Consider the following 16,372-nt stretch of genomic DNA (forward strand, 5'->3'; position numbering starts at 1 on the left):
TATTCCCTCTCTCATATTTTTGTAATAGAAATAATTGATGATAAAATAAATAAAATGAAATGATCCTATTCTCAAAATTTGAGAAAACTCAAATATGAAAATAACGAAATCCCCAACTCTCTCCGTGGGTCATTGAGTTGCGTAGAATTTTCTAGGATCAACCAAAATGCAAAAATAAAATATGCTATGCAATGATGATCTAATGTATAACATTCCAAATTGAAAATTTGGGATGTTACAAACCTACCCCCCTTAAGATGAATCTCGCCCTCGAGATTCGGGTTGGCTAGAAAATAGGTGAGGGTGGTCTTTGAGCAAATCTTCCTCTCGCTCCCAGGTGGCTTCATCCTCCGTGTGGTGGCTCCACTGAACTTTGCAAAACTTGATAACCTTGCTGCGAGTAACTCGGCTGGCAAACTCGAGGATGTTAACTGGTTTCTCCTCGTAGGTCAAATCGTTATCCAACTGAATAGTTTCCAAAGGCAATGTATCTCTCAACGGTACGTCAGCCATCTCCGCAGACACTTCTTTAACTGAGAAACGTGGAACACATCATGTACTCCTGACAATCCTTTGGGCAATTCCAATCTGTAGGCTACTTCCCCCATACGTTCCAATACTCGATATGGTCCTACAAATCATGGTGCTAACTTCCCTTTAACTCCAAAACGCTTTGTTCCCGAAGTGGAGATACTTAAAGATAAACTCTATCTCCGACTTCGTAAACTGTCTCCTTGCGTTTAGAATCCACATAACTCTTCTGTCTCGACTGGGTTACCTTGAGCCTATCGCAAATCAATTTCACCTTCTGTTCAGATTCTTTAATCAAGTCAGGTCCAAACAACTGGCGGTCTCCAACTTCGTCCCACGACAGCGGTGTCCTGCACCTCCTTCCGTACAAAGCTTCGAAAGGGACCATCTTTAGACTGGTTTGATAACTGTTGTTGTAAGAGAACTCTGCATATGGCAAATTATCGTCCCAACTAGATCCGTAATCTAGCGCACAAGCTCTCAGCATATCCTCCAAAATCTGATTGACTCTCTCGGTCTGTCCATCTGTCTGTGGATGAAAAGTTGTACTGAATTCTAGCCTGGTACCCAAAGTTTCGTGCAACTGCTTCCAGAACTTTGAGGTAAACTGGGTTCCTCTATCTGATACGATACTCCTTGGAACTCCATGCAGACATACTATTCTGGTCATGTATATCTTTGCCAACTTAGCACTGGTGTAAGTGGTCTTTACTGGGATGAAATGAGCTACTTTCGTCAATCGATCAACTACAACCCAAATTGAGTAATAGCCCGAACGAGTCCTGGGCAATCCCGTGATAAAATCCATGCCTAGCTTATCCCACTTCCATTCGGGTATCGGCAATGGTTGTAACAATCCTGCTGGCTTCTGATGCTCTGCCTTTACTCTCTGGCATACATCACAAACTGCTACATACTCTGCAATATCCTTCTTCATTCCCGTCCACCAGAAAATATCCTTCAATCCAAATACATCTTGGTATTTCCTGGGTGAATTGAATACGGTGAATCGTGTGCCTCTTGCAAAATCAACTTCCTGATCTCCGGGTTATTGGGCATGTAAACACGGTCTTCAAACCATAGGGTATCGTGCTCGTACTCACGAAATCCTTTAGCTTTTCCTTTGCTCAGTTTCTCGTTTATAGCGGCAATCTCTTTGTCAGTTCTCTGAGCTTCTCTGATTCTATCCATCAAAGTTGACTGAATCTCTAGTGCTGCTACATAGCCTCTCGGAACTATTTCCACACATAGTTCATGAAGATTTTCTGCTAACTCCTTGGGTATCCCTCCCATCATTAACGTATTGACATGGCTCTTACGGCTTAACGCGTCAGCTACTACATTAGCCTTTCCGGGGTGATAGTGCAATTTCATATCATAATCTTTGATAAGCTCCAACCATCCCCTTTGTCTGAGATTCAACTCCTTCTATGTGAAAAGGTACTTCAAACTCTTATGATCCGTGTACACCTCACAATGGTTTCCAATGAGGAAATGTCTCCATGTCTTCAATGCATGCACTACGGCTGCTAACTCCAAATCATGCGTGGCATAATTCAACTCATGGGGCTTCAGTTGTCTTGAGGCATATGAAACAACTCTCCCTTCCTGTATAAGCACTGCTCCAAGTCCTCAACGTGAAGCGTCACAATACACCTCATAATCTTTGGTCTGGTCTGGCAAAATCAACAGTGGTGAGGTAACCAAGCGTTTCTTCAACTCCTGAAAACTAGCCTCACACTCCTCCGTCCATATGAACTTGGTATCTTTCTTCAACAACTCCGTCATAGGCTTCGCAATCTATGAGAAATTCTCAATAAACCTCCGGTAGTATCCTGCGAGTCCAAGAAAACTCCGGATCTCTCCAACTGTTGTTGGGGCTTCCCACTTGGTCACGGTTTCAACTTTAGCGGGATCTACTGCTATACCTTCTCCGGATATAACGTGTCCGAGGAATCCTACTTCCTTCAACCAAAACTCACATTTGTTGAACTTGGCATATAATTGGTGTTCTCTGAGCTTTCCAAGTACCAAATGCAAATGCTCCTTATGCTCCTCTTCATTCTTCGAATATACCAGGATATCATCAATGAACACTACGACGAACTTATCCAAAAACTCCATAAACACTTTGTTCATCATGTTCATAAAATAGGCAGGCGCGTTAGTCAGACCAAATGACATAACGGTATACTCATACAGCTCATACCTGGTGGTAAAAGTTGTCTTCGGAATATCCTGTTCTCAAATCTTCAACTGGTGGTATCCTGATTGCAAATCGATCTTGGAAAATACTTTAGCTCCTTGCAATCGATCAAACAGATCGTTGATCATTGGTAGTGGGTACTTGTTCTTGATCGTTACCTCGTTCAATCCTCGATAATCAACAACCATCCTTAATGATCCATCCTTCTTCTCCACTAGAAGTACTGGCGATCCCCAAGGCGAAGAACTTGGGCGAATATATCCCTTATCCAGTAACTCCTTAATCTGCTTCTTAATTTCCACCAAATCCTTTGCTGGCATCCTATATGGTCTCTTTGATATTGGCCCAGTGCCTGGCAATAGCTCAATCAAAAACTCAATATCTTATCTGGTGGCATGCCTGGCAACTCTTCTGGAAATACATCAGGGAACTCCCTTACCCCTGGTACTTCCTCCTGCACAACTCCTATTAGGCAATTTACTTGGGTCCTCTTTGGCACATGCCGGGATACATACTTGATCCTTCTCCCTTCTGGTGTGGTAAGCAAAATTGACTTACTAGCACACTCAATATTCCCTTCATACTTTGATAACCAATCCATGCCTAATATCACATCCAATCCTTGAGATTCCAATACTATTAGGTCTGAGGGAAAAACATAGTTACCAATCCTTAATGGTAACCGATCACACCATAGACTAGCCACATACTCTGCTCCTGGCGAGGTTACTAACATGGGTGACCTAAGGGATTGGGTTGGTAGGTTATACTTATCCACAAATCCCCTTGAGATGTATGAATGCGATGCTCCAGTATCAAAAAGAACGAGTGCAGTAAATGACTTAACCAAAAACTTACCTATTACTGCATCGGGCTGAGCTTCAACCTCCTCCACGCTAACGTGGTTCACCTGTCCCCTGTTGAAAGGGTTCGGCTTCTTCCCAGAACTTCCATTGCCATTTTGGCCTTCAGGACATTCATTGGCATAATGTCCTGGCTTCGAACACTTATAGCAAGTGACTTGGCTCAAGTCCTTCTTGGCTGGGGTTAATTGGTTGGTGCGGTTCTGGCCATTGCTTCCTCCATTGCCATTACCATTCTTAGTGCCATTGTGATTGTGCGAGCTACCTCCCCCATGGGTATGCTGAAAATGTCCTCCCGGTCTAGGGGTAAAACGGGGCTTCTGCTGAGCTCCTGAATTGTACTTTCCTTGTCCATACTTCCTCTTGCGATTCTCAATTTGCTGCTGCTTCCCTTCAATCATAAGAGCATGATCTACCAACTCCTGGTAGTTGTTAAAGGTGGCTACCATCAACTGCATGCTCAACTCATCATTCAGTCCTTCCAGAAACTTCTCCTTCTTATTTGCATCTGTAGCAACGTCATCTGGGGCATAACGTGCTAGCTTACTAAACTCCTCCACATACTGGCCAACTGTCCGTCCTCCTTGGCGCAAGTTACGAAACTCACGCTTCTTCATGGCCATAGCTCCTGCTGAAACATGGGCAGTATGGAAAGCCTGCTGAAACTGGTCCCATGTGACAGTGTCGACTGGGAAGGTGGCTGTGAAATTCTCCCACCATGATGTTGCGGGTCCTTCTAACTGATGTGCGGCAAACTTCACCTTCTCCGCATCTATGCATCCTGTTGTGGTCAACTCCCTAGCTGTCTTGCGGAGCCAATCATCTGCTACTATCGGCTCGATGCTACAGGAAAACACCGGCGGATTCAGCCTAAGAAAACGGGCTAAGTGGTCAACAGGTGGTGGTGGTGGTGGGTTGTTGTTGTTGTTCCCCTGATTCTGATTCTGGACTAGCAACTGCATCAATGTGTTCTGCTGCTGGATCAACTGGGTGAGCTCCGGTGGAAAGGCAAATCCAGGGTCACGTCTCGGAGGCATCTGAGGGTTTAGAAAAGATGAGATATAAGAATAGAGAGGGTCTAAAGAGAAAACACTACCCATATGCACATGAGGCAAAAGCAAACAATTCACTTCAATCAATCAAACAAGGGCATACAATTGATCTAATTATCGCAAAAGTGCTCGGACTACTATATTTACATGGTGGACTACTACTACTGGTGAGGTGGTCTATTAGAAATATTCTACGGTTGTTGACTCCATAATATCTGCTCCAGCTTCATCAACATAATCATCATCACTACTATCTGCTTCCGAGTCGGTGCCGTCTTCTGGGCTAATCTCCTTGGGTTCTTCGTCTTCCTCTACTGGCGTCGGGCCTCCCATAAATATTCCAATCTTCTTTGTTAGGTCAGTATTCTTATCCACCAATACTTCAATTTCCTCTTCATAATCTTCATGTGTAGCCTTGAGTTCTTCCTCCAGTTCCTTGATTCTGGTCTTAGCCTTCTTCAGATCTATCATGTCGGCGCACATCTGGTTCTCCTGTCGTCGAATGTGCTGGTTTAACTCTTGGATAAAAGCTGCAATTGATCTATCATTCCGGGTGCTGATCATCTCCCAGTGTTCATCTCGGCGCCCACAAATCTGGTAGATAGTATCCCTGAGATCCTTGCGGTAGACTTCTCCAATGCGTCCCATGGTGATGTGAGCTGCCATGCTCTTTCCTAGACTCCAAGTTGGTGCATCAAAAGAAAATTCTATGGGCTCAGTGACTGGCATGAACGTCCTTCCTGGAACTTGAACTTGAATCATCTAGCGCTCTTCTTCAGGTAAAGTGGCGTTGTAGGTTCCCGTGAAGCTTGGTACTCCTATATTCAGGTATCTAGTGACTTCCTTCAAGTGACGTCCAAAGGGTGTATCTTCATCCGGTTGCGTGAACTTGTTCCTTGCATCCGCCATCCTAAAGAGTAGAAAAGATGAGAGGTCAGAAGAGAAGAGAGTGAGTAGTGATCTAGGTCTTTAGCTTAGTGGTCGTGTCCTACAGTCAACGTGTGCTCTGATACCATCTCTGTAGCGACCAGACCTCAAATAGTCTGACCTCTGTGCTCCGGTGTCATCCCTGGATCAGTAATGCTGACATCACACAGTACTCGGAGGATTTATAGCAGAGTAGCAATCACACACTTATTACATCGAGTGTCTCAAGAGAGAACTTATTACAATAGATATGGCTTAAGGCCATCTAATAACGATAACAGCAGAAGGCTTGGAAGATAAGTGAGTTCATCAACTCCAATGGCATCACTGAGTATAGAACCACGACCTAAAAACTCCTTAATCGTCGTCCGAAAAGTCTGCAACATTAACGTTGCAGCCCGAAAACGGGTCAGCACATGGAATATGCTGGCAAGGTAACACATAGAGAGTAATGGAATGAAACAGCTATACTATATGCATATTTGGCTGGTGGAAAGCTCTATGGTTACAGTTTTGCGTAAAGCCAATTTTTCCCTACTTCAAAGGAATAAAATTTTAATTACTATCAAGGTGGTTGTTAAACATTGAGAATGGTTGACAGCATTCCCAATCCCAATTAAGTATCATCATTAAAACCCAACAATATTAATTAAAGTAACATGATGAGATTCGCATGATAATCCAAGTACTAGATACTCAAGATGTCCATAACCGGGGACATGGCTAATCATGATTAGTTTGTTACACTCTGCAGAGGTTTGCGCAGTTTTCCCCACAAGACTCGATTGCCTCCGTTTGTTTTCTCGCACTACATGGTGTTTGAGGAGACGGATGATCGAGACATAGTCTTTCAGAAGCGCTAGCACCTTACGATCAGGTAGACCGTACCACCTACATCCCCTACATCTGCTAGTCTACCACTGTAGGAGTTCGCACAACTTAGTCAACTATGCTAGAGCCCATAATAGCTTGTGGTTGCACACAGAAGTTTCTAGTATGAATAGTCTCATGATCCCTTTGAGTCTGGGTGGCGGTCCAAAAGAAAACAGGCAAGTCCTGGAATACCCAGGTGCCTCAATCCACCCAGATGTGTGTTTAAGTTGCCACCTTAGATAAACCATTAATTATCAATCTCACATCTGTCATGGATATCACTCACCCAATCCACGTCTACTAGCATAGCATGGCATAATAAGCAAACGTAGAAGTAACTCCCAAAGGTTTGATAATAAACAGGTAATAGGTACTACCTCATCTACTTCCCATCCCACAATTTAATTAGATCCTAATCATGCAATGTGTGAGGATTGATCTAATGCAATAACACTGGGTAGTAGCAAAGGTATGATCAAAGTGTTACTTGCCTTGCTGATGATCCGGGAAACCTAAACGATTCGAAGTAACACGCTATAACGCCCCGAGACCGATGTGCCAGGTGTCGTCCAGTTATTCACTTTTGTTGTCTTGTCATTGCTTGCGTGTCATGCTTTGCTTATCATGTCATCATGTGCATTGCATCATCATGTTTTCAAAACTTGCATCCGTCCGAGTTTCCCCAGTTCTGTCCGTTGTCCGTTCTGAGCCCAGACACACTTGCACGCGCCCGCGGCATGTCCGAAATATTATTTTATAAGTGGCCGGAAAATGTTCTCGGAATGGGATGAAAGTTGGCATGTGGTATTATTATAGTGTAGATAGACCGCCTGTCAAGTTTCATCGCATTCAGAGTTCGTTTGATAGCCCAACCATTAAACTATAGCGACGATATAGTCGGTCTAACGTCGGACGTTTTCGGTCTCCGGAAACAGATGTCGGTCCCTCTCTCTCTCTCTCTGTTCTCCCCCTCGCAGTCTCGCCACAGCCCACCTAGTCCATCCTCCTTCCCCTCTTCGCTTCCGGAGTTGTCCGATGCGATCGCACGGTCCCAAAACCCTCTCTGCACAGTGCATCGAACCCCTCACGTGAGCGTCCAAAATTTGTCCCGGACCCGACCCGAGCAGTCACCACCGTTGAGTCCGGATCATCCCCAAACATCTACAAAACGTCACCGTTTTCTCATTTGGTCTCCCTAAGCTTTTATTTCGCGACCGTCCGTTTAAGATCGGAGGGACCAAATGCCTCTATCCGAAAATCCTTTTGCTATATATAGCCCCAACCCTAAATCCTAGGGATCCGTCCCATCCATCTCATCACCGCCGCCGCAATCTTCTTTCTCCTTGTTTTCAGCGCTGAGCCAACCAGCCACTTTCTCCTCGATCCAAATCCTCCCCTCACGATCCAGCCCCATGCTCGCACCGCCCCACCCCTATAGCCTCCTCCTTCCTTGGTCCCGAGCAGGAGAGCAGCCCCGCCGGCCAGCCAGGCCATCGGAACTCCCTCCGTCATCGAGCACCGCTAGTAGATGAGCCCCGCACCAGCCCCATCTCTCCTTCCTTTGCCTTCCTTCTTCTCCCTTCTTCTCTGCTCCTCATTTTCCCTCTCTGTCTCTCGCAGGAGCAACCAGCCGGAGCCCCCGCAACCTCAACGCCGGCGTGCCCCATCTCGGCCCAGATCTGGTCGGTTCCCGTGCACCTTCGCCCCGCCAAGTCCCTCGTCGCGCCTTCCCCCACCTCAAGTCCTCGTCGCCGGCCTCTGTTTCTGCGTGTGGAAGAGGACGACCAGCGCCAAGTCCCGCATCGCCGTTGACCGCGTCCCTGTTCGCCTGGAGCCCGCGCCAGATCGCACCAAGCCCAGCCGCGCCAGGCTCCAGCTGGCCCGCGTCCGACCTCCCCAACCGGCCTCCTCCAGCCTCTCTGCACCGACCGGGCCAAGGCCCACTGAGTGAGGCCACACCCCAGCGCCCCGCCTCTGTTTTCCTCCTGTTGGCCCAGCTTGATTCGGCCCATAGTATTTTTTCCCTGGCTGTGTTTTTGTCCAATTATCCAGTGTAAAACAGTTTTGCAGAAAAGTCCCTCTAGATCATGCATTTAATATCTCCACAACCGTGCATCAGACTAAAACATTTTAGATATGAAACTTGCTCAGAATTTTGTCTAGTTTAATAATATGTCACTTTCATCCATGTTTAAAATGTTTAAAATGATGTTTGTTTAAAATTGCTCCTATGCCATGCTAAAATGATTTAATTCATAACTAAATAACCGTAACTCCGAATTTAATAAACTTTATATGTAAATGGGGTAGAATTTTGCCTAGTTTATCATGGTGACATTGTCTTGCATGTTTAACAACTCTAAAATAATGTTTAGGGCAGAACAGTACCAAACCTTAAATTATGCATATGAGGATTTTCCGGAATTGTTGTTCGTTGCTTCCGGCCTCATTTAAACTTGCCTAGATAGGTAGTTTTGTTGTGCTTCACCCCTTGCCATGTTAATCAACATTTAATATTGTTGGGTACATAACCGAGAGAGAACTAAATAAGTCATGTGGTGTTTCGTCAATATGCAACTCATTGCATATTGATCTCCACTTAATTTGTAGTTTTGTTTGTGCCCCTTGCCATGCCATGCATATTTAAACTGTACATGCATCATACTTGATTGTGCATCATGCCATGTTCATGTCGTGGTTGTTTACTGTGTTGTTTGCTTCTTTCCGGTGTTTGCTTCTTCGGGTTGGTTCCGGTAACGTCGCGTTTGTGAGGACCCGTTCGTCTATATCCGTTTGTCTTCTTCATGGACTCGTTCTTCTTCCTTGCGGGATTTCAGGCAAGATGATCATACCCTCGAAATCACTACTATCTTTGCTTTGCCTAGTTGCTCGCTCTTTTGCTATGCCTATGCTGCGATGCCTACCACTTGCTTTCAAGCCTCCCAAATTGCCATGTCAAACCTCTAACCCACCATGTCCTAGCAAACCGTTGATTTGCTATGTTACCGCTTCGCGCAGCCCCTCTTATAGCGTTGTTAGTTGCAGGTGAAGATTGAAGTTTGTTCCTCGTTGGAACATGGAGGTGTTGTTCCTTGTTGGAACATGTTTACTTGTTGGGATATCACTATATATCTTATTTAATTAATGCATCTATATACTTGGTAAAGGGTGGAAGGCTCGGCCTTATGCCTGGTGTTTTGTTCCACTCTTGCCGCCCTAGTTTCCGTCATATCGGTGTTATGTTCCCGGATTTTGCGTTCCTTACGCGGTTGGGTAATGATGGGAACCCCTTGACAGTTCGCCTTAAGTAAAGCTCCTCTAGCAATGCCCAACCTTGGTTTTACCATTTGCCTCACCACCACCTACTTTTCCCTTGGGAGTCGCTCTCTCGAGGGTCATCTTTATTTAACCCCCCGGGCCAGTGCTTGTCTAAGTGTTGGTCCGAAATGGGCAGCCTGCGGGGCCACCTCGGGGAATCTTGAGGGCTGGTTTTACTCGTAGCTTGACCTATCCGGTGTTGCCCTGAGAACGAGATATGTGCAGCTCCCATCAGGATGTCGGCGTATCGGGCGGTGTTGCTGGTTTAGTTTTACCCTGTCGAAATGTCTTGTTGTACCGGGATACCGAGTCTGATCGGAATGTCTCGGGAGGAGGTCTATTCCTTCGTTGACCGTGAGAGCTTGTGATGGGCTAAGTTGGGACACCCCTGCAGGGATTTGAACTTTCGAAAGCCGTGCCCGCGGTTATGGGCAGATGGGAATTTGTTAACGTCCGGTTGTAGAAAACCTGAAGTCGACCTTAATTAAAATGAATCAACCGCGTGTGTAACCGTGATGGTCTCTTTCTGGCGGAGTCCGGGAAGTGAACACGGTTGTTGGAGTTATGCGTGACGTAGGTTGCTCTAGGATCACTTCTTGATCATAGTTTCTCGATCGTGCTTTGCCTTCTCTTCTCGCTCTCTTTTGCGTATGTTAGCCACCATATGCTAGTCGCTTGCTGCAGCTCCACCTCCTAACTTTACCTTACCCATAAGCTTAAATAGTCTTGATCGCGAGGGTGCGAGATTGCTGAGTCCCCGTGGCTCACAGATACTTCCAAAACCAGCTTGTAGGTGCCGATGAGTCCGTGCAGATGACACAACCAAGCTCAGGAGGAGCTCAATGAAGATCTTGTCCTTTGTGTTGTTTCGTTCTAGTTGATCAGTAGTGGAGCCCAGTTGGGGTCGATCGGGGACCTTTGTCGCATTTGGGGTTCTTCTTTTATTTTGGTTCCGTAGTCGGACCTTGATTTTATCTAGTTGATGTAATGCTTTATTCCTGTATTTGTGTGAAGTGGCGATTGTAAGCTAACTATGTATCTCTTTTCCCTTAATGTATTACATGAGTTGTTTGCAAAGATTACCTCACTTGCGACATTGCTTTCAATGCGGTTATGCCTCTAAGTCGTGCTTCGACACGTGGGAGATATAACCGCATCGAGGGCATTACACACGCGGCGCACTCCGGGTACTCTATCGCAGACAAACAAACAAGCATACAATAAGTACTCATCTAATGCACAGTTAAAACTCAAATAAGAGATCTAACCAGAAGGTTCAACTTAAGAACTCCGGTTGGCAAAAAGAATCACATCGAACGAAGCAACGAAAGTCAAACGGCGAAAGAAAACAACTTCGTTCTAGTAATCTGGATCTAGGGCAAGTTTTACAATAGCAAAATCGTGTTTAAGTTGGTTAAACGGATAGAGGGTTTCGAGACGAAACTCTAGGCGCTTGAATCGCCTGATTCCTATAAACGAGCGAAAAGTTATACTAAAACGAAAATCGGATCAGGAATCGCGATCGAAAAAATCGCGGATTTAATCCGAGAAAAAGAAAATGACGAACGGATTAACAAACAAACGTTCGTTATCAAGATCTAAGCGATGAACGTGTTCGTTTGAATGAACAAACAAGCGAACGCTCGCTATTTAACCTAAACCGAAAAAAAACCGATCTAAAAAAAAGAAAACTAAAAAAACCGAAAAAAAAACCGACGGAAAACCAATCGGTTTTCTAAAAAAAATGGGTGGCGCGGATTATGAGGCGGCGGCGAACCTCGGCGGGGCGGCGGCGGCGGGCGGCGGCGCGGCGGCGGCGGCGCGGCGCGAACGGCGGCGGTTGCGCTGGCGGCTGGGGCGGCTCGGGGCTGGGGCTAGGGTTCCTCCCCGGGGGGCTGGGCCGGCTTTTAAAGCCTGCCGGGCTAGAGTCCTATCCGGACACGGCCCGGTTAGGTCGGTTCCCTTTTTTTAATATTCCGCTCGGAAGAAAAATAAAAAGAAATACTAAAAGGACTCCAAAAATCCCGGAATAAATTTTCTCGGGCTTCTAAAATCAAGCCCGACAAAGTGAACATTTATTTGGGCCCTAAATGCAATTTTGAAAAACGCACATTTTTCCTAAATTCAAATAAAACACCGAAAAACTCCAAAATAAAATCTTGTTTGATTTTATTATTAAATCCTCAATGTTTCTCTATTTTGGGAAAGTCATTTTATTCCCTCTCTCATATTTTTGTAATAGAAATAATTGATGATAAAATAAATAAAATCAAATGATCCTATTCTCAAAATTTGAGAAAACTCAAATATGAAAATAACGAAATCCCCAACTCTCTCCGTGGGTCATTGAGTTGCGTAGAATTTTCTAGGATCAACCAAAATGCAAAAATAAAATATGCTATGCAATGATGATCTAATGTATAACATTCCAAATCGAAATTTTGGGATGTTACAATGATGAAGCGAAAGGTTATTCGAACCACGGGTATGATACAAACTTTAAATCAAGATTGTTGTTCTGGGTGAAATGATATGACAAGGAAGATCGACATAAGCTTAGCTCATCGTTGAAAATTGTGCTTCGGGAAGAAGAACCAAGTAGCATAGTTGAAAATTTGGCACAATAATGATATAGCCGATCAGGCTAGGAATTACTTGAAGGATTATTAAACATGTAAGCAATGAAAATTACTTAGAGTTATTGAATCGGAGTGCGGAATCGATTCGCTTATCGGTGCTCTTGGTTGACAAACAACCCAGAACCCATGAAGTGACAAAGACAGGGTAAGGTACTACTCCATCAAAACTTATAAGATGTAGTGCAATGGCATGATATCCTCAAGATACCAAGGGTAATACTCGAAGGTAGATGATAATAGAGGTTGGGCAGGCATATTGACCTGCAGACGACAAGTGATTTAACTTGTCCAAGAAATGGGATCAGAGAAGAACATATGGTCGAAACCACGGTTGCAAGGATCAATTCCCTGATACCAAAGGATATTATATCAAGGAAAAAGTTATTATTACAAGAAGCTTCCATGATAGGATCTACATCGTGTCCATGGGCATGAACACAAAGGTTCAAGGTCGACTCCCACTTCTTCAATGCATAACCTTCCATTCACCTCTCATATTTCAACATTGACATTAGTTGTTGAAAGTTTTACCTGGTGCAATACTAGATAAGTATGACCCCTGAAATCTTTTGGATTCACACAGATTAGGGAAGGCGTTGGTTCAACCCATCGGGGCATCTCCTACCTCTTGAGCATGCGTTAGTTTTCCCTTGAAGAGGAAAGGGTGATGCAGCAATGTAGCATAAGTATTTCCCTCGGTTTTTGAGAACCAAGGTATCAATCCAGTAGGAGATAACACGCAAGTCACCTACTACCTGCACAAACAATCAAGAACTTTGCAACCTACGCAATAAAGGGGTTGTCAATCCCTTCATGGTCACTCACAAAAGTGAGATCTAATAAAGATAATAAGATAAATATTTTTGGTATTTTTGTTGTATAGATTGGAAAGTAAAGATTGCAAAATAGTAAACAAGGTGCGATAATAAAAAGAGATGCAATATAATAAGGAAGAGACCCGCGGGCCATAGGTTTCACTAGTGGCTTCCCTCATGATAACAAGTATTATGGTGGGTGAACAAATTACTGCTGAGCAATTGATAGAAGAGCGCATAATTATGAGAATATATAGGCAATGATTATGAAATATAGGCATCACGTCCGTGTTAAGTAGACCGAAATGATTCTGCATCTACTACTATTACTCCACACATCGATTGCTATCTAGCATGCATCTGGAGTATTAAGTTCATAAGAACAGAGTAACACTTTCGGCAAGATGACATGATGTAGAGGGATAAACTCAAGCAATATGATATAAACCCCATATTTTTATCCTCGATGGAAACAATACAATACGTGCCTTGCTGCCCCTACTGTCACTGGGAAAGGACACCGTAAGATTGAACCCAAAGCTAAGCACTTCTCCCATTGCAAGAAAGATCAATCTAGTGGGCCAAACTAAACTGATAATTTGAAGAGACTTGCAAAGATATCAAATCATGCATATAAGAATTCAGAAAAGAACCAAATATTGTTCATAGATAAACTTGATCATAAATCCACAATTCATCGGATCTCGGCAAACACACCGCAAAAAGTATTACATCGAATAGATCTCCAGGAACATCGAGGAGAACTTTGTATTGAGAACCAAAGAGAGAGAAGAAGCCATCTAGCTAATAACTATGGACTCGAAGGTCTGTGGTAAACTACTCACACATCATCGGAGAGGCTATGGTGTTGATGTAGAAGCCCTCCATGGTCGAATCCCCCTTCGGCAGATCGCTAGAAAAGGCCCCAGATGGGATCTCACGGGTACAGAAGGTTGCGGCGGTGGAAAACTGGTTTCGTGGCCCCCCTGATGTTTTTAGGGTATAAGAGTATATGGGCGAAAGAAGTATGTCGGTGGAGCTCCGTGGGGCCCACGAGGGTGGGGAGCGCACCTACCCCCTGGGCGTGCCCTCCTGCCTCGTGGAAGCTTCGCGGAGTTCCAGACTTCCACTCCAAGTCTCCTAGTTTGTGTTTGTTCCAAGAAAGATCCTCGCGAAGGTTTCATTCCGTTTGGATTCTTTTTGATATTCCTTTTCTGCGAAACACTAAAATAGGCACACAAAAAACAGAAACTGGCACTGGGCCTCCGGTTAATAGGTTAGTCTCAAAAGTAATATAAAAGTGCATATTAAAGTCCATTAAACATCCAAAACAGATAATATAATAGCATGGAACAATCAAAAATTATAGATACGTTGGAGATGTATCAGCATCTTAGGAACATATACCACAAACTTCAGAGTAAAAAATACAAGCTCGGAAGTAGAGCATGGTTAATAAAGTAGAGGATACAATTTACCAAACGCATTATATACCCATGGAAAGACTCACAAGGTTATTGAATATGAAGGACACTGCCGGATGATAATCCAACAAGGGGTTATGGTCTACAACGGAGTTGATGCGAGTATTGGTACTCTATCAGAGGAAGAAGGAATGAAAGGGCATCAGATTAAAGAAACAACTGACTTATTCAAAGCTCAAATGCAAAGGAATTGTCATTTCCAAATCAAGGGATCAGAAGCCAACACTCTGATTGAGAATGGATAAGTTGAGTAGGCTTAGGGGTACAATCGATGGCAATTTGATTGGTCAAGATCCAACTCATGTTTAAAATGACGTCTGAGCCGGAAGGATGAATTCTAGGATCTGGTTGAGGATTGCGAGCATTCGCAACATATTGAATCAACGGACTCAAAATGATAAAGACAAAGGATGCCAATTAGATTACCAGACTTATGGGATTAATCATAATGCAAGCAAGCAATAATTTCAAGGGCAATAGGTTGTTGAGGATTTTCGGAAGATCGAATGTATTTCAAAGACTTTTTGAAATACATTAATCAACTGGGGATGAGAGGATACTCGATAAGTGCGAGAAATTATCCGTACGGGTATTCAGGTGGCAAAGAACTGCAAGGCAGTAGGCACAAAGTATTCTCAGAACAATAGGAAGAATTTCTGGGTATCTTGTAGTAACAAGAGCAATTGGGGACGAATGTAAGAATGGCAAGTGTATGTAGTTATCCATAGGGGTTGACGGTGGAAGGGAATTGCAAACGCGATGAGGCCAAGATATTGGGTTAACATCGGAGAATATCTGTGGGGTCTTCTGATGAATCAAGCCATCATCTGGAATGAAGGGGCTCTCCAGGAGGAAGTAGTTACGAGATCCTAGTGTTAGAGTTAGCAAAATCATTTAACCCGAATAGGAGAGAGATCAAAGTCCCAGATTAAAGGAGAGGAATAAAAGATCGTAATACCACCCAATGGCGATGTGGGCCCGTAAGCCACACAACCATGTTAGTAAATTAGTTTCTCAAAGACTAGACTCAACTTCGGCCAAGGAGTTCGAAAGGGGGATCCTACAGGCAGTTGGCTCTGATACCAACTTGTGACGCCCTCGATTCAGTCATACACGCAAATGTGTATGATCAAGATCAAGGACTCACGGGAAGATATCACAACACAACTCTAGACACAAATTAAAGTAATACAAGCTGTATATTACAAGCTAGGGGCCTCAATGGCTCGAATACATAAGCTCAAATACACAAGGTTAGCGGAAGCAATAATATCTGAGTACAGAAATAAGTTAAACAAGTTCTGCCTTAAGAAGGCTAGCACAAACATCAACGATCGAAAAGGCAAGGTGATACGTCTCCAACGTATCTATAATTTCTATGTATTCATGCCATGTTTAGAATATTTTTACATGATTTTGGTATGATTTGGTTAGAACTAACCTGGACTGACGTTGTTTTTAGCAGAACTACTGTGGTGTTGTTTTTGTGCAGAAATAAAAGTTCTAAGAATGCGCTGAAAATCAATGGAGATTTTTTCTAGAAAATATAAAAAATACTGGAACAAAGAGTTACTAGAGGGGAGTCCCGTGGGCCCCATGAGGGTGGAGGGCGCGCCCCTGTGCCTCGTGGACTTCCTATGGGGCCCCTGACTTGTTCTCAGCGC

Source organism: Triticum dicoccoides, chromosome 4A (genome assembly GCF_002162155.2).
Source record: "Triticum dicoccoides isolate Atlit2015 ecotype Zavitan chromosome 4A, WEW_v2.0, whole genome shotgun sequence".
Classification (NCBI taxonomy): Eukaryota; Viridiplantae; Streptophyta; class Magnoliopsida; order Poales; family Poaceae; genus Triticum; species Triticum dicoccoides.